Genomic DNA, 21,709 nt, shown 5'->3' with positions numbered 1-21,709 from the left:
TGTCTTATTTTACCCCTTAAATAGATGCTTTGGTTCATAGATCCACCGTCAGTTCACAGGCAATTAAGCTTAACTGACCTGTCTAATTTAGGTGCAACTCACAAGAGAAATAGCTGTGATTTCATTCCTAGTTTAAATATGCCATTGAAAGCATAGCTCAGGTAAAACACAGTATGAAGACACTAGACTCCAATACACAAAATAGAAGGCAACAATGATGCTAAACAAAATACAAGAAGATGAAAACAAGCCATCATTCCATTGCAGGATAAAACGAGATAACAAGGAGTAATGAACCAGAGGGAAAAACGACATGGAGAGAAAGTTATTATTAGAAAGAGGAGACTGTTATGGGTGGACACAAGGAGACTGTTATGGGTGGACACAAGAGAAGAAAATAAATAGTAGTACATGTTGGCTGAAGAGTTAGAGGAACATATTAGTAGTATGGTATCACTGAATGAGAGCATCTTTTGATGTTGGGCCATTACTACCTGCTAAAATATGGAGGGGTTAGTACATTTTGAGTGAAAAAAGGTATAGGTATATTGCTTCTGTGTTGGGGGTTGTGCATGTACACTTCCAGGTATCAGAGAGAATTTTTTTTTTAGATTAGTTTTGAAACTGAAAAGGTTGCCAGCATGTTTATTGGATGAGAGGCTAGAGCTCTAGGAGTGGGTGTTGTTGATGCAATAAAGAGAGCCTCCTGCTGACATGCGGTTTGATGATAGCAAGGAGCCTTTTGTTTTAAGACTTAAGTGGCCTAGTAGGGTGTATGTGTGCATAGCCTGGTAGGGCTTTGCTTTGTTCTGGTTTGTATATTGATTAGTGGCCTATGAGTAGTTGTATGTGAGTGAGTTGCTTTGGTAAGTCAAACCAATCAAGCTATTTTAGGGCTAAGCAGTGATAGGTTCTGTTTGATGGGTTAGTGGCAAATGTTGCTATTTTTATAGCACTGGTTTAATTTATTTGGATGGAAGCTTGAAGGTTAAGCTGTACTGGGGAATCATGTAAGGGCATTTGGGAGGAATAGGATCAGCTTTGTTTTGGTTTAGATTGAGCAGAAGCTGGATGAAAATGACTCTTGGGTGAGGTGTTGTAGAGTAATCATATTACTAATGGAACAGATAAATGTGGAGGCATAAGTATATTGTATGAGGGATGCTTGACATTTGGAGAAGTGTAGGTTGGTGGTAAATATGCTGAAAAGTAGCAGCTGTGGTATGGAACCTTGGAGGACACCTGTTTTGATGGATATGAAGGATGAGTAAGAATTAATCCATTTAATAGACTGGAGTCTACTTGAAAGGTAGCTTGAGAACCAGTTGGTAGAAGGGTTTGGTAGGCCATCTGAAAGTTGTTTTTGATGGTTAGGGAAAATGGTATTGAAAGCCATGGACAGATCCAGATACACAGCAGAAATCAGTTGGCCTTTGCATCTAGCTAGGTTAATAGTGATGGGTGAAGTTTAACAGAGCCATGGTAGTGTTATGCCCTGGTCTGAAACCATGCTTTCTGGGGGTGAGGATGTTGTTAGTTTGTACAGTAAACTCTCAGTTAACCAGAACTCAAGCAACTGCCAAAAAAATTCAAAGAAATACAGTAAAAGTTTCACGTGTTGCACTTTGTTTTCTGCCTGCAGAAACATACCTTATGTTTTTAGAGTTTTAAAAAGGAAGATGATAATACATTTCCTCTCTCTCCAGCCTGGGAATAAGTCACATCACACAAATAGTATAGGGTACAGTATTTGTCAGGCTTATTTTTAACAGTAACTCTCAAGCAACCAGAAACTACAGTTATCCAGCATCTACCAATCTCCATGAATGCCGGTTAACTGAGATTTTACTGTAAATGCATCATTAATTGATTATGAATGCATTTTTCAAGGATTCTTGAAAGAGGTGAGAAAATGTCAATGGATCTAAAGTTGGATATGTCATTGCAGTTACCTCCCTTGTGAAGTGAAAGGATGTGAGATTTTTTCCATAAGACTGGGACATGCAAATTCTGAATACACCTTTTTAGGATAATGGATACTGGAAAAGAAATTTAGCTGGCTGCAATTTCTAAGAAATGATCAGGAATTTCAACTAGAGCAAGTGTACCCAGTTTATTTTGTTCGAGATATTTCTTGTTTGTTATGATAGATACTAGGAGAAGGAGCGAGTATTAATGGTACTGGAAGGTGAGATTGAGTGGGATTATTGGCAGATTATTAAAGGTCGTCAACGTGTTTTGAGCATCATTCTGAAGCAGTGTAGCAATGCTAGAGATAAAGTGATCATTAAAAGCATTAGCTGTTTCTTCTGTGGGTTGAGGTTTCATTGTCTATCTGATCCAGGAAGTAATACTTTAGATATGGTAGTCCAGAATTGTCTAGAATTTGTGTAGCATCCATTCTTCAAACTAGAGTAATAACGTTTCTTGTCAGATTTGACACATTATTTGGCGTTATTTCATAAGTATGTATATCGTTAAAGACCGTTTCAATTTGAGCCATGACTTCCAGGCTCAATCTCTATTCCTCATTACTTTCCTGGCTGTAGCAGTGAGCCAATCAGTAAGCCTGGGGGGGGGGGGTGTTAAACAGTTCCATAAACATCTTATTAAAATAGTCAACAGCATCTTCAAGTGGCAAGACTTTTAGGATATTGGCAAGATTGTATTGTGGTGTTTAACAGTTGCAGGTCAAAGTTGTTCATGCTGTGAGAAGATTTATATATTATGTGTTCCTGGGAGAAGTGTGGCATTCTATTTTGGTATATATGGGCAGGTGGCCACCAAGTGTACTAGCTAACGTGCCATGGGAGGTTATATTGTTAGTGTGACTTGTTAATAACCAGTTCAGGGTGGTAGTTTTACCATCTTGTAGGTTGATTCTAGTAGGATCACTGATAAATTGGGAGAAATTGTACAGGTTAGTACTAGAAGTCATTATCTCAGAGATGAGACTGGACTAGTTGATGTTAATATTGCCTAGTATGTACATTATCAGATAGCCAGGACAAGATGCCCTCCAATGTGCAGATACTGTTTCCAGGTAGGATATAAAGGGCTGCCACACATATTGTTTTGTGTGCATTTAGTTTTAGGTTGCATAGAATTAGTTTGGTATTGAAGAAGAAGGGTATGGGGAATGTGAAAGGTGACACATTTATGCTACTGTGGTACATTAAAAAATGGAGGAGTAGCAGCAATAATCTATTAGCTCTAAGGAAGTTAAAGCTGGGTGGTGGCAGGAGTATTTCTGTGTTACTGATATTCAGTTTTAGCCAAAATTCTGTTATTACTAGTAAGTCAGAAGAGTGACATTTTATCTACGAATTTAGTTCTGGAATTTTGTTTACAATGCTTTTGATATTCCTATGGAATAGATTGTGTTTCGTGTTACAATTTCTTATTTGCTGGGAAAGGAGCAACATTTTTTGGGCAGGACTGATTTAGTATTTGTGGAGTAACTTGGTGCTTTAGAAGGTCTAGATTTGGGGTGAATGTCACCTACTAGCAGTAAATTCAGTAGTACACTTGTATGGACATGCTCTTTTAGTTTTTGTGATGATAGCACCCTTGAACCTTTCTTGGAGGCATGGGGTATTTTAGGTTTAATAAGGTTAGTGCAGTGATTTTTATATAAGTGGGGACCTATATTGAACTAGATGGATGAAGGGGAGTTAAATTATAAACAAGTGTCTTTTGGTAGCAGGTGAAGTAGACAGGGAGTTGAGTTTAGTAAGATTTAGAGTTGGTTAATAATCAGAGTATGACAGAGGCTAGAGTTGGACACTATCATGGTCGAAAGTGGTAATTTTAGGGGATGTGAAGTTTAAAGTAGAGTTATAGTGAGCTGTAAGATGATATTGGTTGGTTAGTTTTTGGTGGAGGAAGATGTTGAGGACTGGTAGCATAGTTTTACAGCTGTGTAAAATATTTGTCAATTATAGTGATTTGGTGATGTAAGAGGCTGTTACTGGGTAGATAAATTTTGGCTGGAGGAAGTTGTAGATTAGTAGTATATTTGAGAGAGTGGGACTAATGTGAGAAATAAAAGTAGAGCACATGAGGGTGTGTGGGATCTGGTGGTAGGGTCAGGGAGCAGAGTGCGTGTAAGTGCAGTGAGCACAAATGTAGTGGGTTGCACCATTTAATATTGTAATATGGCTGAAAAAAACAATCCAAGAAGATTTCCTGACCACAGAAAATTGTTTTGGTTCACTTTAACATGTATTAGTGGTGACTGCAGTACTTTAAAAATGTATAGGTTATCTTCATTATTTAGAGGAAATGTATCTCTAAGCAGCAAGAAAAATATACGTTATAGTTGTATAATACGAGAAACTAGAGAGAGAGTATGTTTGTGTATGTGTTTGGGGGGGGGACTAATGTACTATTTACAGGAGGGCAACTAATAGACCAGAGATGGGGGGGGGTTGATGTTGGCTACATCCTAAGCTATGTGTGCACCAATAAAATTAGTTGCGAAGACTTAGGAATATTTGTAGCAGTAAATAAACCAATCCTGCTTTAAGTTGCCTACAGTAAGTACCTTTGCACAACAACTGGGTCAGTGAGGTATATCAGCAAGTTCCCCATGGTATTCTACATAACTTTCCACTTAAGTTATGACATTCAAAATAAAAGCAAAATGTTCCATCCTTTATTTCAATTTTTTTATCACTAGAATTTTTCAAAGAAGAATGATTTGCCGGCATTTGACTGGGAAATGCCTTGCATTCCTCCCAGGGATTTTCTTTTCATACCTGAAGCAGAGCCTTATTATATACCCAGAGGAGCAGAATTATTTAGACAAAATGGTTGCTGTTCCTTCTCGACATATGTTCAAGAAAAGGCCAAGGCAGAGCTTAGTCAAACAATACTACATTTAACACATTGTAGCAGAATGGAATCTGTGTCTGGGTGTTGCAGAACAAATCGTCCACTGAGGACATTTTGCAGTACCAACCTATGATTGCCATGACACATTTGTAAAGTGCTAGAAACTAAAAGGGGATGTCACTGTACACCTATGCCAAATGTTTTTACACTACAATGTAATTCATATATCTTACAACTAACAGGGTACTGTTTCTGAACCGTCACAATGTATGAATGGAAGTGACCTGAAAGGTGATAAAGTACGCAGTGTAAATGGAGTTAAACAGAAATTGACTTACAGTTATTAGATTCCACTCTGCTGGCCACCTATGATATGCAAAATTTCCTATTTTATAAATGACATATTTGTGTACTCATTTTTATAGAACAAAGTTGCTTCTTTTTACAAGAAAGCTTTCTGAAGACGTGAGAATAAATCTGGTTATTGTATTCTGGTTATGGTATGGTCACAGACCGATACTTATGAGTTTTCCCGTAAGACAAGAGAACTTAGTGATTACTATTGACACTCATTTTCTTACTCCACAGGGAAATGCTGCACAAAGATAATTAAACACAGGTTTAAAGGTTATCAGACCAACTAGATGTGGGCAGAGGAAACTTACCACTCAATGTGCAACATCTGACCAACATTGTTTCTGACATTGTTACTCTCATTCTGGAGGCCAGGCAAAACATGTGCATTTAAATGCACAAAGAAAAGCAAAACTGATGGTCATTTTTAATCAGATATTACCATTCATCATACCTGTAGACCTAGCAGCATATCATCATGCAGCTAGTTAATAATTTTCATTATATGCTGTGGGATCAACAGAAAATAATCATTTTTGTTCCTTGACCTCAAAGCCTACAGTGACCCATCTGTAGCCATTCAATGTATTTATTCTTCTTTGTTTGGAGACATGACAGAGGTTCCTAAACATCATCAAACTGTGTTTTTTGTGGGATGGCCTAATTTTGTCCTTTATTCCCTATTATATAGTATGCATACAATATCAGATATAATTTAAATAAATGTTTCTTTGAACTCCTATGTTTTCTGCCACACTGATTGCCAGGACTCCTGACAAAAATGGACTGAATGACCAACTGCAGGAGCACATATCTATCTCTGTTGTGAATGACTGCTGGTCATGAACAGGTCATGTCTTGCCCTCTGTGTTTGACTGATACTGATCAGAGGCACTACCAAGCTGCTGAAGTGCAAGACTCTGTCTGACATAGTTGGTACGCAAGGTTTACACTTCTATTTAAGAAACAACATAATGTGCCTTTGAAATTACATTTTTAAAGAAAAAAAGTTATACTAACAATAAGAAAGGAGATAAAATCCTGCTTCACTCTTCAGGTTTTACTGCCAGTTTGAAATCAGTACAATATTCTAAAAGCGCTATAGTTACAATTGAGGAGAGGGCATCTGTGGAAAGATGGTAAGGCTTAAGAGACTGCAAATCAGAATCTAGATGGTCATTACCTCTAAGACTAAATGAGCACGTAAGTATTAAACCTCACCTGAATACAAGAATTGTGATCAGCTTTTGTCTGTTCTCTGTTGTTTAACAGTTGTATGTGTTGTCATGGCAACTGTAATCCATGCAGAATCCATGCAGTATTATTTCCATTGCTATTGGTGTTTGAATGTCTTGTGACTTTTGCATTTAATCAATTACTTATCTTATTACTGTATATAAAATGCTTTAAATAGCACCACTTAAAATGCTGTCATACTCTGCACACTACCCATATGAATGAATTCTTCTAGCAGCTTTTCCTCTGTTGTGTATAATAAAACTATCTTGTAAATATATTGGTCTAACTACTTTTATCTATTTAAACTTATTAACTAAGCAATGCATCTCACTAACCTGTGACTCAAAAGATTGAACAGTGTCAATTGTAACTATGGATTTACTACTCTAGTTATTATAATATTATTGCAATATTTTTATTTTTATCTTTGTGTATAATTGTGGAGATTTTCTTCCTGGGCCTCTATTGAAAAAGGGCAACAGCTCAGTTGGACTATCCCGATCAGCAAATGTCAAATAAATAAATAAATAATCATATATGTAATTAATTGCTATTGATACCTGATGAAAGACATTTGTTTTAAAGCTAGTTAGCATGTGTGTATTTATTGGATTAAGTTGCTATTGTGCATTTTTAAGCATATCAAGCAATTTTAATCAATCATACAGTGCTCTTTCTGTTGTTCTTTTAGTTGGTTGGAATTCTTTGACCTTTATTTTATTTATTTTTAATTTATAATAAAAAGAGCATATATCTGATTTATAAATATTCAGTTAGAAATATAATCTTTTATAAAGAAAAACAAAAACTGAAGAAAGAGACCTGTAAAGTAGGAAATGAAAAACTGAACAAAATTAAATAATGTTTGTTGCAGGATGGGCAGCCACAAAATTGTGATAAGAGACAAAGGGACACAGGTAGACAGTGGTCTCACCTTCGATAACAATATCACCACAACAGGCAGGAAATCCTATGTGGCACACCTCATCACTAAGGGCTTTTCATCCACAAAAAAAGGAGGTCATTGTCCCACTGTACTCATCCGTCAGTAGACCCATTATAGAATACAAAGCCCCGTTTGGTATGTACCTTTCAAGACATCTCCAACAACTGGAATGGCCACAGAAATACATCATTAAAAGAATCACAGGCCTAAAGCAGATGCACTATATTGAACGTCTAAAAAAACTCCAGCTATAATCTTTCGCATGTCGTCTATTCAGAGGCGATCTCTGCTTAACATACAAGGCCATGTCAAACCCAGAGCTGTTGGACATGCTACACTTAAAGAAATCCCAATCCCTCAGAGCCACACGCTCCAGGGATCTAAACCTTGTCATCACAATGAACAAAACATGCTGGAGGGATAGGATCCTGACCCAGAGACTCCCCAAACTCTGGAATAGACTGCCCATACATGTTAAGCAGAGCGCCTCTTTGGCTCTCTTCTAAAGTAACCTTGACAATTGGATGGGAGATATTCACCCCAGGGATCACGTCAGTCACCCTGCTAGACAGGGGTCCAGGGAAGTAAATATTGTGGAAAGAAATAGCCAAGGAATTGTTATGGCTAGGCTTGTATAGACCCTAGGGCTGATAGCCTAGTACCAACCTATGAACCATCTCTGCAGATGACTGCTAGATTATGAATCATTGAAGGACCCTTTCCCAAACATTCATGGGTATGCTATCTGATCTATACCGTGCACAAAGCAACTAGTGAGTCATTCTTGGAGAGGATTATTCATCTATGCCTTCATGACAACAAAGACACAGGAGATATAGAACTGCCAGTTTTCAACACTCCTGAAAGTTTTAGATGAGCAGAAATAAAAAGTGATCTGTCAATAATTCCCATAAAATTTTGAAAGGGCAGCTATTAATGCAACCCTGTTACTCATATTCTGTATGCACACTGTAAAGGTGATTTTTTTTTCCCACAAATGCTATGTAGATACCTCTGCTGTAGTCTGTACAAACTGTATAAATCTTGCCTGGAATTTAAAATGAAGGTGAAACAAATAGCCGCTCTCACCTTCCTTCTAGTGAGCAAACTGGCAGCAGTACTCATCATGTTAAACAACAGCATTACTTCGAGCCTAGAGAGTCTTATATAGTATTTCAAAAAGATCTGTATGCTGAGCCTCCCATGAAAGTTTGGCAACAAGAAAAGGAATATGAGATGAATACTGCCACTGCTTCTGCCATCCTGTCTGTCGTAGGGTGGTTACTTGAGGGAAAAATTGCTATGTAGCCAAATCCCACATAGCATTGTCATTTCAACTGAATTATAAACAAGAGACAAATCCACCAAAGACATGTCCTCCATCTAAGACAAATGGAAAAGTGCCATGTGTATACTCAAAAGGGAGGGCATCAAACACAGCCAGCTGAAGTCCCCAGGGTGCATATTGACCAAACAGAGGGAGGCACGACTAAAAATGATTCTGTCCTGCAAGATATTATATGCTCCCTTTAACTTAGTGAGGGCTACTGTCTACAGCTTTTCATTGTGAGCACACACATAATGACAAGCATGGGTTCCTAGGCACATAGGTGTATATCAGGCTTGCAGACCAGAACACCAATCAAACCCCTAGCCAGTTAAGCCAAACAATAACTGGTTGAGCTGCCCAGTAAAGGAGTGCTGTGTCATATAGGCTAGCAGTGAATATATGATTGCCCATCCAATTCTTGAGAGTTCTTTTGAATGCAACCAATTAATTGCATTACCTGACATGTGCCTGAAGCTTATTCCAAACGTATGAGATTCAATGGATGAAGAATATGTTGCTCCAGCCTATTCTGTTTATCTGTTTGTAAAGATTAAGGTGTTTTTAGAGCAGATGTTCATTGTGCTATATGTTTTAGGTAGTTACAGAACATCAAGCAGAATGGGTTTTTTCAAGACTCTGAGGGCTAGGCACATGTTACCACGAAGGTGCTTGCATAAGACAAAATACAGTAAGAGATATTTTACTCTGTCAGCATAATTAAGTGAGTTTGAACCAGTAATTTTCTTGGTAACCATTTGAAATGTCGAGACAGAAACTAAATGGCCAAATGATCAGACTTGCATGTACTAAATCCAAGATGCTATTTCTCAGAATTTTCCCTTTTCTCTTAGGTATGCTGATCTTGTAGTTTGTTTATATAAGTTTGGGGTGTGAGATGGATGCAAGGGGAGGGCTTATCCTCCTGCAAAGAGAAGTTTTAAGGAGAAAAGTGACTTTTGAGACTTGCTTTTCTCCTGTATTTTCGGTCTTTTTTTGACGTTGGCATTTTGCATTTTGAGTGCCAACATTTCAATAGGGAGACAATTTTCTTGGTCATAAAACTTTTGCTCCTGTCAAATTGGATGAAATGCATTCAAAAGGCAGTCTTGTATTCCGTGATGGGTCAGATTAGGGATGCTGTAAACTCCTTAGTCATGGAAGATGTGCCTTTGGAAATTAACTTTGCTACAGAGAAAGCTTATCTTACTAGGACTGATACAAGATGGTCAAAAGATGGTTATCAATGAAGGTAACCGGGTCCCTGATGACCGAATCACTTTCAGTGGGAGTGTTTGTCATTAAGTCAGGAATTCTTTTTTGCTAAATGAAGTCACACCACATTTTTTGGCAATAAGTTTAAGCCTGTTGCCTAGTGTATTAGCCATCAGTCTGATCTAATCTTTGCCGAAATATCTGCATACATGTAGGGAAGCATGTAATGGCACAGAGTCATTGGTAAACTTGATGATCCATAACCTATCAACATTTGCCATAACTTCAGACAAGTTGATAACAAAAAGTAGGGAACCCAGGACAGAACCTTAGGAAATTTTACTGGCAACACTTTTTTTCAAAGAGGTACACCCAAACCCTTACTGTGAGAGCACTCTCATCGAGTCAGGTGGGTGACCAGCAGATGACATAAGGATTAATATAAAGTTGTATAAGTTTGTTGATATCTGTATGGAGAATTGTATCAAAGGTCTTCAATAGTTCCAGATAAGGGTGAATGGTACAGCTTCTATTCATGACTTACATCACTCCATTGAAGAAACTGGATGAGACCGAGCAGACATGACTTTCCATTAAAGTCAAATTGAAATCTGCTATAATACATCCCATAACTTTACAAATCATACAGATCAGACTCATTAGTCTGCAATTATCTGGATCTGTGACATGGCTACCCTGGTGTACTAGAATGATTATAGCAGTTTGCCATATGTTAGGCACATAACTAATGAAGAGAATAAGATGAAACCGAAAAAGTAAAGGCATATTTGGCATTTATCATGACGCAGCCATGTAGATTATACAGGGTCACAGAAGTGGTGTTTGGTCTTTGATAAAGGTGACAGGACTTGATTCAGAGAAATAATAGGGGAAGAAAGGTTAGAAGAGCAGTTGGGGGGGACTGAGGGTTGTGTTTGATGGGGAGAAATTGAAATTTAATTTGTTTTCAAGAATGTTAGTGCTGGCCCCAGGATCAGAGTAAGTAGAGCCAATGGAACTTAGTTCATAGCAGAAGTGAATGCTACGTCTGAGTTTTCTAATGAAGTTGAAGAAAGGTCTGTGGTTGTCTTTGGTGGAATTTTCAATTCATAGGTAACCTTGTATTTTTAGGAAAACAAATGAGATTTTTGCTAATTTTAAATCTCTTATGGTTGGGAAAGAGGGTATATTTCATAAGATCAGTATTTTCACTTTTGTTGTACAATTTATGTGGTAATTCTACATAAGGACTGAATCCTTAATTCTGTCTTATATTCGTGGCATATGGGAACATATATCCATTTAGATGACAGCAGAATTTGGTGCTGTATGCAATTCCATTGTTTTCATTGTATATGAAAACAGATGCCTCAGTCCAGCAGTTTAGATGGAAATACAGCTGAATGTAGTAGCATAGGCAAATGTTTCATGGGGGGCACACTGAAATGTATCTGTTATCTGAAAACAGTAGCGGATTGACTTTGGGATATTCTCTTAATGTAATCAGGTTCAGTGCTGGGGGATGTGATGGTCTGAGGGGAAAAGATAACACTCCAGTATTCAGACTCAAAGGGTGTGGCACACACTGTGGTGCAGAAGCAGCCAATACTGGTGCTGAGGATAAGGTCAAGGAGGTTTTCACCCCCCCTCTTGGAAGGTGTATGAAGCTGGCATTTATAACATCCAAAAACCACAGTGGGTACTCATTTATAAGTTGCACAGGTGTCACGGATGGCAGAAAGGCAGTTGCGATCACATGGAAGCAATGTACTGGGTCTGACAAATATTTTTACTAGTAATTTATGTATAAATCATGATAGGTGGGAGGTCCGACAGTTCATTTTACAAATGACCACGAGAACTTCATTAATAAATGCAAACATGTTCCTACAGTTTTCAATGGGTCTGAATAAATACTAAGTTCCAAACCCAGGTATATAAGTAGCATAATCAATGCAGATATGTATATGGTCAACAGGCAGAAAGGCTTTAAATTCAGGCATTTTATTCATTAAACTCTTGGATTTTAGCAACACCATTTTGTTGCAGACTAAATCACAATTTGCTAAGTTGGTACGTTCAGGAGATAAACTTTGTCTAAAAAAGGTATTACTTTGGGGGCTGCAAAAGTTTTAACCAGCATGTGGAAACAGCATGGGAAGAGGTGTACTCCATCTCTGACAAAATCAGGTTGACCTAGCTGCCATCTTTTCTTAGGTTCATAGGTTCATAGGTTTATACTAGGCTATCTGCCCGAGGGCATTTACAAGCCTAGCCCATAGTTTTGTGGCTTACGCCACCCCTTTAGTATGGGGAACTATACCCATTATTTTGCTGTGCCTCTGTCGAGCAGTGACACTGAGGTAATCCCTGGGGTATATCTGCGATCTCCCATCCATTGGTCAAGATTTCTCTTGAACAAGGCCAGCGAGGTGCTCTGCCTCACATGTACCGGGATTTTGTTCCACAGCATAGGGAGTCTTTGGGTAATGAATCTATCCCTCCAGCACGTCCTATTAATAGCCGTGTCGAGGTTTAAGTCTCCGCCCTTGTGGCTCTGATGGATCTAGATTTTTGAGGTGAAGCATATTCATCAAATCTGGGTTTGACATGGCCTTGTATGTTAGGCAAAGGTCACCTCTGAGCAAGCGGTGGCGACTGAATAGAGCTGGAGTTCTTTCAGTCGGGCAGCATAGGACAGATTTTGAGACCCTTTATCCTTTTGGTGAGGAACTTTTGTGGCCTCTCCAGCTGCTGCAGGTGTCGGGTCAGATACATCCCAAATGGGGCATTGTACTCAATCATTGGTCTGATGAGTGATGAGTAAAGGGAGACTATGACCTCCCTTGATCTAGATGAGAATCCCTTCATGATAAGGTGGGCAATGTAGAAAGTCTTCCTAACTACTTTAGCTACATGGGTGTCGAATGACAGACTACTATCAACCTGGGTCCCCAGGTCCCTGATAACTTCTTCTGTGCTCAGTGGATTGCCACCTATTTGGTAGCTAGGGGTAACCTTGTTTTTCCCAAAGGGTATGACTATGCATTTTTTGGCATTTAACTTCAGGCCGTGGCTCTGGCACCAGTTATCCGTTTCTGTGAGACCCTTCTGAAGGATATCTGTGTCAGATGTGTTTTCTACTATGGCCCAGTTTGCAGTCATCTGCAAACTTTGTCAGCCATAACCCTCCTGTGTTTGCTTGTACTTGGAAAAGTAGATGCCAAACAAGAGTGGGCCCAGGACTGAGCCCTGTGGGACACCACTTGTGACAGGTTTTGAGTCTGACATGGCGCCAGCAACTCTGACCCTGTGGGTTCTGTCACTCAGCCAGTTTGCAACCCATCTTGTGATGTATGGGTTAACATTTAAGCTGATGAGTTTTTCAATGATACCCGAGTGGGGTATTGTATCGAAGGCCTTAGCCAGATCGAGGTAGGCTGTATGGACTGCCTTTCCCTCGTCAATGGCTTTGGTGACTGTTTCGAAGAAGTCAACCAAGTTTAAAAGGCATGATCTGCCTTTGACAAAGCCAAACTGGGTTGGATCCAAAGTCTGCAAATTCCCTATGTCTTTATTTATGAGGTCCATTATGATCCTCTCCATGGCTTTGCAGATAAGGCTTGTCAGGCTAATGGGCCGGTAATTTCCAGGGTCGGTGGAGGCACCGCCTTTGTGAAGTGGGACCACAGTTGCAGTGCGCCACTCCTGGAGTGCGTATCCAGAGGTAAGACTTTGATTAAACAGCTGTCCTAGCTGTGGGTTTAATTCCTCATTGAGTTCGTGGAGCACACAGCCGGGGACACCATCAGGTCCCATGGATGCTGTGTTTTTTGCTTTGGAGAGAGCAGTTCTCACTTGGGCGCTGGAGATGTTTGGGGGCTGCAATCGTTTGGTATAGATATCTCTCCTTTTGGGGGAGGGGAGAAGTTTGCACTGAACCTGTCAGCCAGTATGTTGGCAATGTCTGTAGGATCAGTAATCTTCACATCATTTTGAACTAGTTCTGAGCATATCTGGGAGTTTCCTCCTAGGTGTCTAACATAGCTAAAGAAGGCCTTATGATTGTCTTTTGAGTCTTTAGCTATTTTTCTCTCGAAATTTGCTTTGGATGATTTTATGAGAGCTCTTAGTTTTTACTTATAGTGATCAAGGGTGTCTTACCTTTTAAGGATTTTGCTGTATCTTGTAGTAGCTTCCTCCTTTTATTGTAGAGTTTGTTTATGGCTGGGGTCCACCAGACTGGGCGCTTGCCTTTGGTACTAAGAGTCTTTGTTTTGTTTGGGATTGCCTTATCCATGCAGTCCTGCAGGTGCTGGTAGAAGGCGTCTGTAAGTGATTCAGCGGCTTGAGTACTGTTTTCCACCAGCTCGGGGCCTTAAAGGAGACCACACTAGTCTTTAGAAGTGTGAAGTCGGCTTTTGAGAAGTTCTTTACTGTGGTCTTTTTATTTCAGGTGGGGTGGGATGAGGACCTCCAGCGAGATTAGTTTGTGATCTGATCTCACCAGTGAGGGGTATACTTCGGTGTTGAACATTGTGCTCCCATGTTCGTGATGATGAGATCAAGTATGTTATCTCCTCTTGTGGGGATGGTGACTAGTTGTTCCATGGCATTTGAGTTTATGAATTCCAGGAACTTTTGGGCTAGGGTGTTTGGGCTTGAGTAGTGTTCCCAGTCTATATTAGGGTAATTGAAGTCACCTAGTATGATGGTGTTTGGTGATACATTTATCCCCTCTAGTGTTTTCAGGAAGGCCATGTGAGGTTCCTGAGTTTGTGAGGGTGGCCTGTAACATGCTACAATTTGCAGAGCAGTCTTGCCTATGGTTAATTGCACCTGGATGGTCTCCGATGCATCGTGCGTTGCCACCAGTCTTGAGGTGTGGGTGTCCTTAATGAATATGGATACCCCCTCCTTTCTTGGTATTGTCCGGATTTTGGGGCGGAGCATGATATGAGGTAAAACCTGATAGCGCTGGGGTGCTCTCAGGAGCCTTGAACCAGGTTTCTGTCACAGCACAGACATCGATGTTCTCCATACTGAGAAGGGCCTCGAGTGCGTGCATTTTGAGATTGAGACTTCTGGCATTGAGCAGCATTACCCTTAGTTTTTTCCTTTTTGTGTTCTAGGGTGGTAGGTTTAGAATTTGAGCCTTGCCTAAAAAGGCACTATGGGGGTGGCAAGAGCCTTTGCCAATATCCGGAATCCCAGGGGTGACAGGTGCAAGCCGTCCCTTGAAGCAGCGTGGCTTGTCCAGCATGTCATCCCAGGCAGACAGATACTGGATCCCCTTTGAATGACACCAGTGTTTAAGCCAATTGTTAAAGCTGATCATCTTATCTCTGTATTGTGGCATCACTCTTGGTGAAGGTAGGATACTGCTCAAGGTCAGGGTCATACCTGCCTGGGCTACATAGTCAGAGAGCTCCTCAATGTCTCTTTTCATGTAGTCCAAGGAGTGCGTCTCAGGTCGTTTACACCAGCGTGGACAATGACTGAGTCATATTTGTACTTGCTGTTGAGAGACCTGAGTGCTTGCGTTATGTGGCGGATTCTAGCGCCCGACAGGCAGCTTACTGTGACCTTCTCCTTACTCAGTCTGGTGGCGGGACATCAGTGTGTCTGACTATGGAGTCACCAATGACTAGTGTGTCTGGCATTGTGTTTGGCCTTAAGGGCTGTGACTGTTTGACACTCTGACTGTGAGGTCTATGTGTTGCAGGTGTTGTGTTCTGAGGTGGTGGTTGTTTGGGTGTCTGCTTTGGTGGCCTCTGCTGTTTTGGTAGATTTTTGATCAGAGCCTCCGAGTATGTCTTTGTGTGTTTATGTGTATGATTTGAGGTTGTAATGGTGCTATGTGAGACTGGGTCTATAGTGTGTGTGGTAACCTTCTCCTCCTGACTGGTCTTGCCAGTCCTGTGTTGAGAGAGCTCAGCCTCCAGTTTGGCCGTATAGTTGCATCTCTCGCATGTATTTGTGTTTTGTGGGAGGAGGAGAGGGTTGTCTGTGTACATGAGGCAATTGTAACATTGCCTCAGTATTCTAGGTTCACCAGCTGAGCAGGAGAGGACACTAGCAACTGATCCCTCGACATGCTAGAAGGATAGACAGAAACTTTAAAAAAGATTCAGGGGACGTGGGTGACCGAGAAATGGGGGGTTACCTTTTTGGGGTACTATCTATGACAAGAGTGCCGTATCAAGGTAATAAGTACTGTAGGAGCAAGTGCTAGGTTTAACAGATAGAGAATAGTCTACTTGGAGTCAAGTGGAGATGATCTTTTTAGTTATAGGATAAGCTGATTAGATCAGTAGTATAGTTCGAGGAAGGTAGTTTTAAGGGAAAATTTGAAGAGTGGACTTTAGGTAGCCGAATAGTTTAAACCTGCCTAACCGGCGCTGCCCTAGTGTGCAACAGTGGCAGCTCCGCTCTAAATCAGCTAGCAGCGTTTACGCGTTTATACCAGGGGCTGGAAAAAGCTAGAAACTGGCCCAAAGCGACCAATAAACTACTAGTTACTGGCTGAAACCTCACAAAACTGGACAAAGGCAGCTCAATGCTTCCCACTCCCACTGGTAAGCAAGGTAACTTCCTCTCCCCAAATAAGGCAAGGAAACAGTACACAGGAACTACAACCAGAGCCCAGGAATCAGCAACTCTGAAACTGGACTAAACTAGTAAAGCAGGAAAAACAAGAGATATTTTTTTTTTTTTTTTTTTTTTTTTCACAGAACAGGCAGAAACAGGTACAGCAAACACTTATAAATGCTATGAATCAGCTACTACAGCTTACACAGAAGAATTTGCTACAAATACAGTCAAATAGTAACAAACAAGGATTCCAAGTGCAATATTAAGTTAAATGCAGTAAAACAGCTTCAGTGTAACAGAAAGGCAGGCGAAATACAGTCGCTAGGTATTCAGATGTGGAAAGCAACAAAAATTATACTTAGTATCAAGAAAAGTCGCTTATTCAGCTCAGAAGGGCAGAGTCCAGCCTCTCCTCCCACAAGAGTGCAGACCGCAATCCTTCCTAACGTAAAATAACTGGCCTGAAGCCCAAGTGCTTAAACCAGAACTAATACACTTTTAGAATAACAGACACTGAGCTCTCAATCAGCAGTTCCTAACCTAGAAGGATGTAAGCTGCCTGTCCTGCCACCACAGTGCAGGCCACAAACCTTCCTAATGTAAAACAACTGGTCTGAAGCCCAAGTGCTTAATCCAAAAGACTTAGAAATGATAGCTACACTTTAATCAAGTTACTACCAGCAGTAATAAATACAACTGAATACTTTAAAAATGCCTGGATTAGTGCTCAAGTTATACAAACAAAGCTAGATTCAGCAGGTCTGGATCTAGTCTATGCCAAACGAGGTGTACCAATTTCAGTAAGAAGCAGTTCAAATATGCAGGCACTATAAGCTTTAACCAGAAATTCCCAGCTCAGAAGGACAGAGTCCAGCCTCTCCTCCCACAAGAGTGCAGAACACGAACCCTCTTAATGTAAAATAACTGGCCTCAAGCCCAAGTGCTTAAACCAGAATTAATACACTTTTAGAATAACAGACACTGAGCCCTCAATCAGCAGTTCCCAACTTAGAAGGATGTAAGCTACCTGTTCTGCCACTACAGTGCAGACCACAAACCTTCCTAATGTAAAACTGGTCTGAAGCCCAGGTGCTTAAACTAAAAGGCTTACAATGAGTTACACCAAGCAGTAATAAATACAATTGAGTACTTTTAAGATGACGCAAGAGCAAAATAAAGTAAGAAAAAACACAAATACAGTATATATATATTTTTTTTTTTTTTTTTTTTTTTTTTTTTGAAAGAGAGAAAGGAAAGAGAGAAAGGAGTAGCAGAAACTAAGCTGATTGGCCTTCTCAAATGCTCTCCCTGTACTGGGTAGAATGAGGTAATGACGCTAGACTGGGAGGAGGGTCCCAGATCAAATTTACACTAGGGGCGGGCAACTGCAAAGCCACCAACTATAAAAACACTATACCAACAGGGAGGGAGGGTGGGAAACAAACTGCAGAAGTGTTACTCCCAGCTGAAAAGCAGCAGTGAGCCTTTAAATGAAAGTTTTAAACAGCTAAAGGAGCCACTAGAAAAAAGAGTTTAACTGCAACAAGTTATCATAAACAAACAACCCAACAGATGCTTAATAAGGGTGGACAATTTCCAGTTAATACCTCACACACAGTGAAACTAGCTAGAAAAAATACACAGTACACAAAGTGCTATAAACAACAAAGAAATAAAGAACAAAATAAACAAAAACCAGGATACTTAATGTTATATATTGTAGCTCGAGTTTGCTGAGTGTCCTTCCTTCGATAAGCTCACTGTAAAATGGCTGAACACTCACAACTGAGCTTCTTAGGTAACAGAAAGTTGAAACCTGAGACAGTTTTTAAGAAAGAAATCTCAAAAGAACCAATGAGGTGCTTAGTCTAAGCTGTAGTCCAGGAGACCTCAGTCAGCCAATGACCTCAAACAAGTCTCTCTCACTGAAATGCCTAATGGCTTTGGCTAAAACAAGATGTCCCTGAATTATGTACTCAGACACACAGCCTCCACAAACACTAGGCCCAAATACAAGCCTGAATATGGAAATGCTACAAATATCCACACTACTTAGAACAAACTGCAGAAGTGTTACTCCCAGCTGAAAAGCAGCAGTGAGCCTTTAAATGAAAGTTTTAAACAGCTAAAGGAGCCACTAGAAAAAAGAGTTTAACTGCAACAAGTTATCATAAACAAACAACCCAACAGATGCTTAATAAGGGTGGACAATTTCCAGTTAATACCTCACACACAGTGAAACTAGCTAGAAAAAATACACAGTACACAAAGTGCTATAAACAACAAAGAAATAAAGAACAAAATAAACAAAAACCAGGATACTTAATGTTATATATTGTAGCTCGAGTTTGCTGAGTGTCCTTCCTTCGATAAGCTCACTGTAAAATGGCTGAACACTCACAACTGAGCTTCTTAGGTAACAGAAAGTTGAAACCTGAGACAGTTTTAAGAAAGAAATCTCAAAAGAACCAATGAGGTGCTTAGTCTAAGCTGTAGTCCAGGAGACCTCAGTCAGCCAATGACCTCAAACAAGTCTCTCTCACTGAAATGCCTAATGGCTTTGGCTAAAACAAGATGTCCCTGAATTATGTACTCAGACACACAGCCTCCACAAACACTAGGCCCAAATACAAGCCTGAATATGGAAATGCTACAAATATCCACACTACTTAGAACAAACTGCAGAAGTGTTACTCCCAGCTGAAAAGCAGCAGTGAGCCTTTAAATGAAAGTTTTAAACAGCTAAAGGAGCCACTAGAAAAAAGAGTTTAACTGCAACAAGTTATCATAAACAAACAACCCAACAGATGCTTAATAAGGGTGGACAATTTCCAGTTAATACCTCACACACAGTGAAACTAGCTAGAAAAAATACACAGTACACAAAGTGCTATAAACAACAAAGAAATAAAGAACAAAATAAACAAAAACCAGGATACTTAATGTTATATATTGTAGCTCCGAGTTTGCTGAGTGTCCTTCCTTCGATAAGCTCACTGTAAAATGGCTGAACACTCACAACTGAGCTTCTTAGGTAACAGAAAGTTGAAACCTGAGACAGTTTTAAGAAAGAAATCTCAAAAGAACCAATGAGGTGCTTAGTCTAAGCTGTAGTCCAGGAGACCTCAGTCAGCCAATGACCTCAAACAAGTCTCTCTCACTGAAATGCCTAATGGCTTTGGCTAAAACAAGATGTCCCTGAATTATGTACTCAGACACACAGCCTCCACAAACACTAGGCCCAAATACAAGCCTGAATATGGAAATGCTACAAATATCCACACTACTTAGAACAAACTGCAGAAGTGTTACTCCCAGCTGAAAAGCAGCAGTGAGCCTTTAAATGAAAGTTTTAAACAGCTAAAGGAGCCACTAGAAAAAAGAGTTTAACTGCAACAAGTTATCATAAACAAACAACCCAACAGATGCTTAATAAGGGTGGACAATTTCCAGTTAATACCTCACACACAGTGAAACTAGCTAGAAAAATACACAGTACACAAAGTGCTATAAACAACAAAGAAATAAAGAACAAAATAAACAAAAACCAGGATACTTAATGTTATATATTGTAGCTCGAGTTTGCTGAGTGTCCTTCCTTCGATAAGCTCACTGTAAAATGGCTGAACACTCACAACTGAGCTTCTTAGGTAACAGAAAGTTGAAACCTGAGACAGTTTTAAGAAAGAAATCTCAAAAGAACCAATGAGGTGCTTAGTCTAAGCTGTAGTCCAGGAGACCTCAGTCAGCCAATGACCTCAAACAAGTCTCTCTCACTGAAATGCCTAATGGCTTTGGCTAAAACAAGATGTCCCTGAATTATGTACTCAGACACACAGCCTCCACAAACACTAGGCCCAAATACAAGCCTGAATATGGAAATGCTACAAATATCCACACTACTTAGAACAAACTGCAGAAGTGTTACTCCCAGCTGAAAAGCAGCAGTGAGCCTTTAAATGAAAGTTTTAAACAGCTAAAGGAGCCACTAGAAAAAAGAGTTTAACTGCAACAAGTTATCATAAACAAACAACCCAACAGATGCTTAATAAGGGTGGACAATTTCCAGTTAATACCTCACACACAGTGAAACTAGCTAGAAAAATACACAGTACACAAAGTGCTATAAACAACAAAGAAATAAAGAACAAAATAAACAAAAACCAGGATACTTAATGTTATATATTGTAGCTCGAGTTTGCTGAGTGTCCTTCCTTCGATAAGCTCACTGTAAAATGGCTGAACACTCACAACTGAGCTTCTTAGGTAACAGAAAGTTGAAACCTGAGACAGTTTTAAGAAAGAAATCTCAAAAGAACCAATGAGGTGCTTAGTCTAAGCTGTAGTCCAGGAGACCTCAGTCAGCCAATGACCTCAAACAAGTCTCTCTCACTGAAATGCCTAATGGCTTTGGCTAAAACAAGATGTCCCTGAATTATGTACTCAGACACACAGCCTCCACAAACACTAGGCCCAAATACAAGCCTGAATATGGAAATGCTACAAATATCCACACTACTTAGAACAAACTGCAGAAGTGTTACTCCCAGCTGAAAAGCAGCAGTGAGCCTTTAAATGAAAGTTTTAAACAGCTAAAGGAGCCACTAGAAAAAAGAGTTTAACTGCAACAAGTTATCATAAACAAACAACCCAACAGATGCTTAATAAGGGTGGACAATTTCCAGTTAATACCTCACACACAGTGAAACTAGCTAGAAAAATACACAGTACACAAAGTGCTATAAACAACAAAGAAATAAAGAACAAAATAAACAAAACCAGGATACTTAATGTTATATATTGTAGCTCGAGTTTGCTGAGTGTCCTTCCTTGATAAGCTCACTGTAAAATGGCTGAACACTCACAACTGAGCTTCTTAGGTAACAGAAAGTTGAAACCTGAGACAGTTTTAAGAAAGAAATCTCAAAAGAACCAATGAGGTGCTTAGTCTAAGCTGTAGTCCAGGAGACCTCAGTCAGCCAATGACCTTAAACAAGTCTCTCTCACTGAAATGCCTAATGGCTTTGGCTAAAACAAGATGTCCCTGAATTATGTACTCAGACACACAGCCTCCACAAACACTAGGCCCAAATACAAGCCTGAATATGGAAATGCTACAAATATCCACACTACTTAGAACAAACTGCAGAAGTGTTACTCCCAGCTGAAAAGCAGCAGTGAGCCTTTAAATGAAAGTT

The sequence above is a fragment of the Protopterus annectens genome, chromosome 8.part1 (genome assembly GCF_019279795.1).
Source record: "Protopterus annectens isolate FY-2018-M chromosome 8.part1, PAN1.0, whole genome shotgun sequence".
Taxonomy (NCBI): Eukaryota; Metazoa; Chordata; order Ceratodontiformes; family Protopteridae; genus Protopterus; species Protopterus annectens.
Note: the sequence above shows the minus strand (reverse complement) of the source record.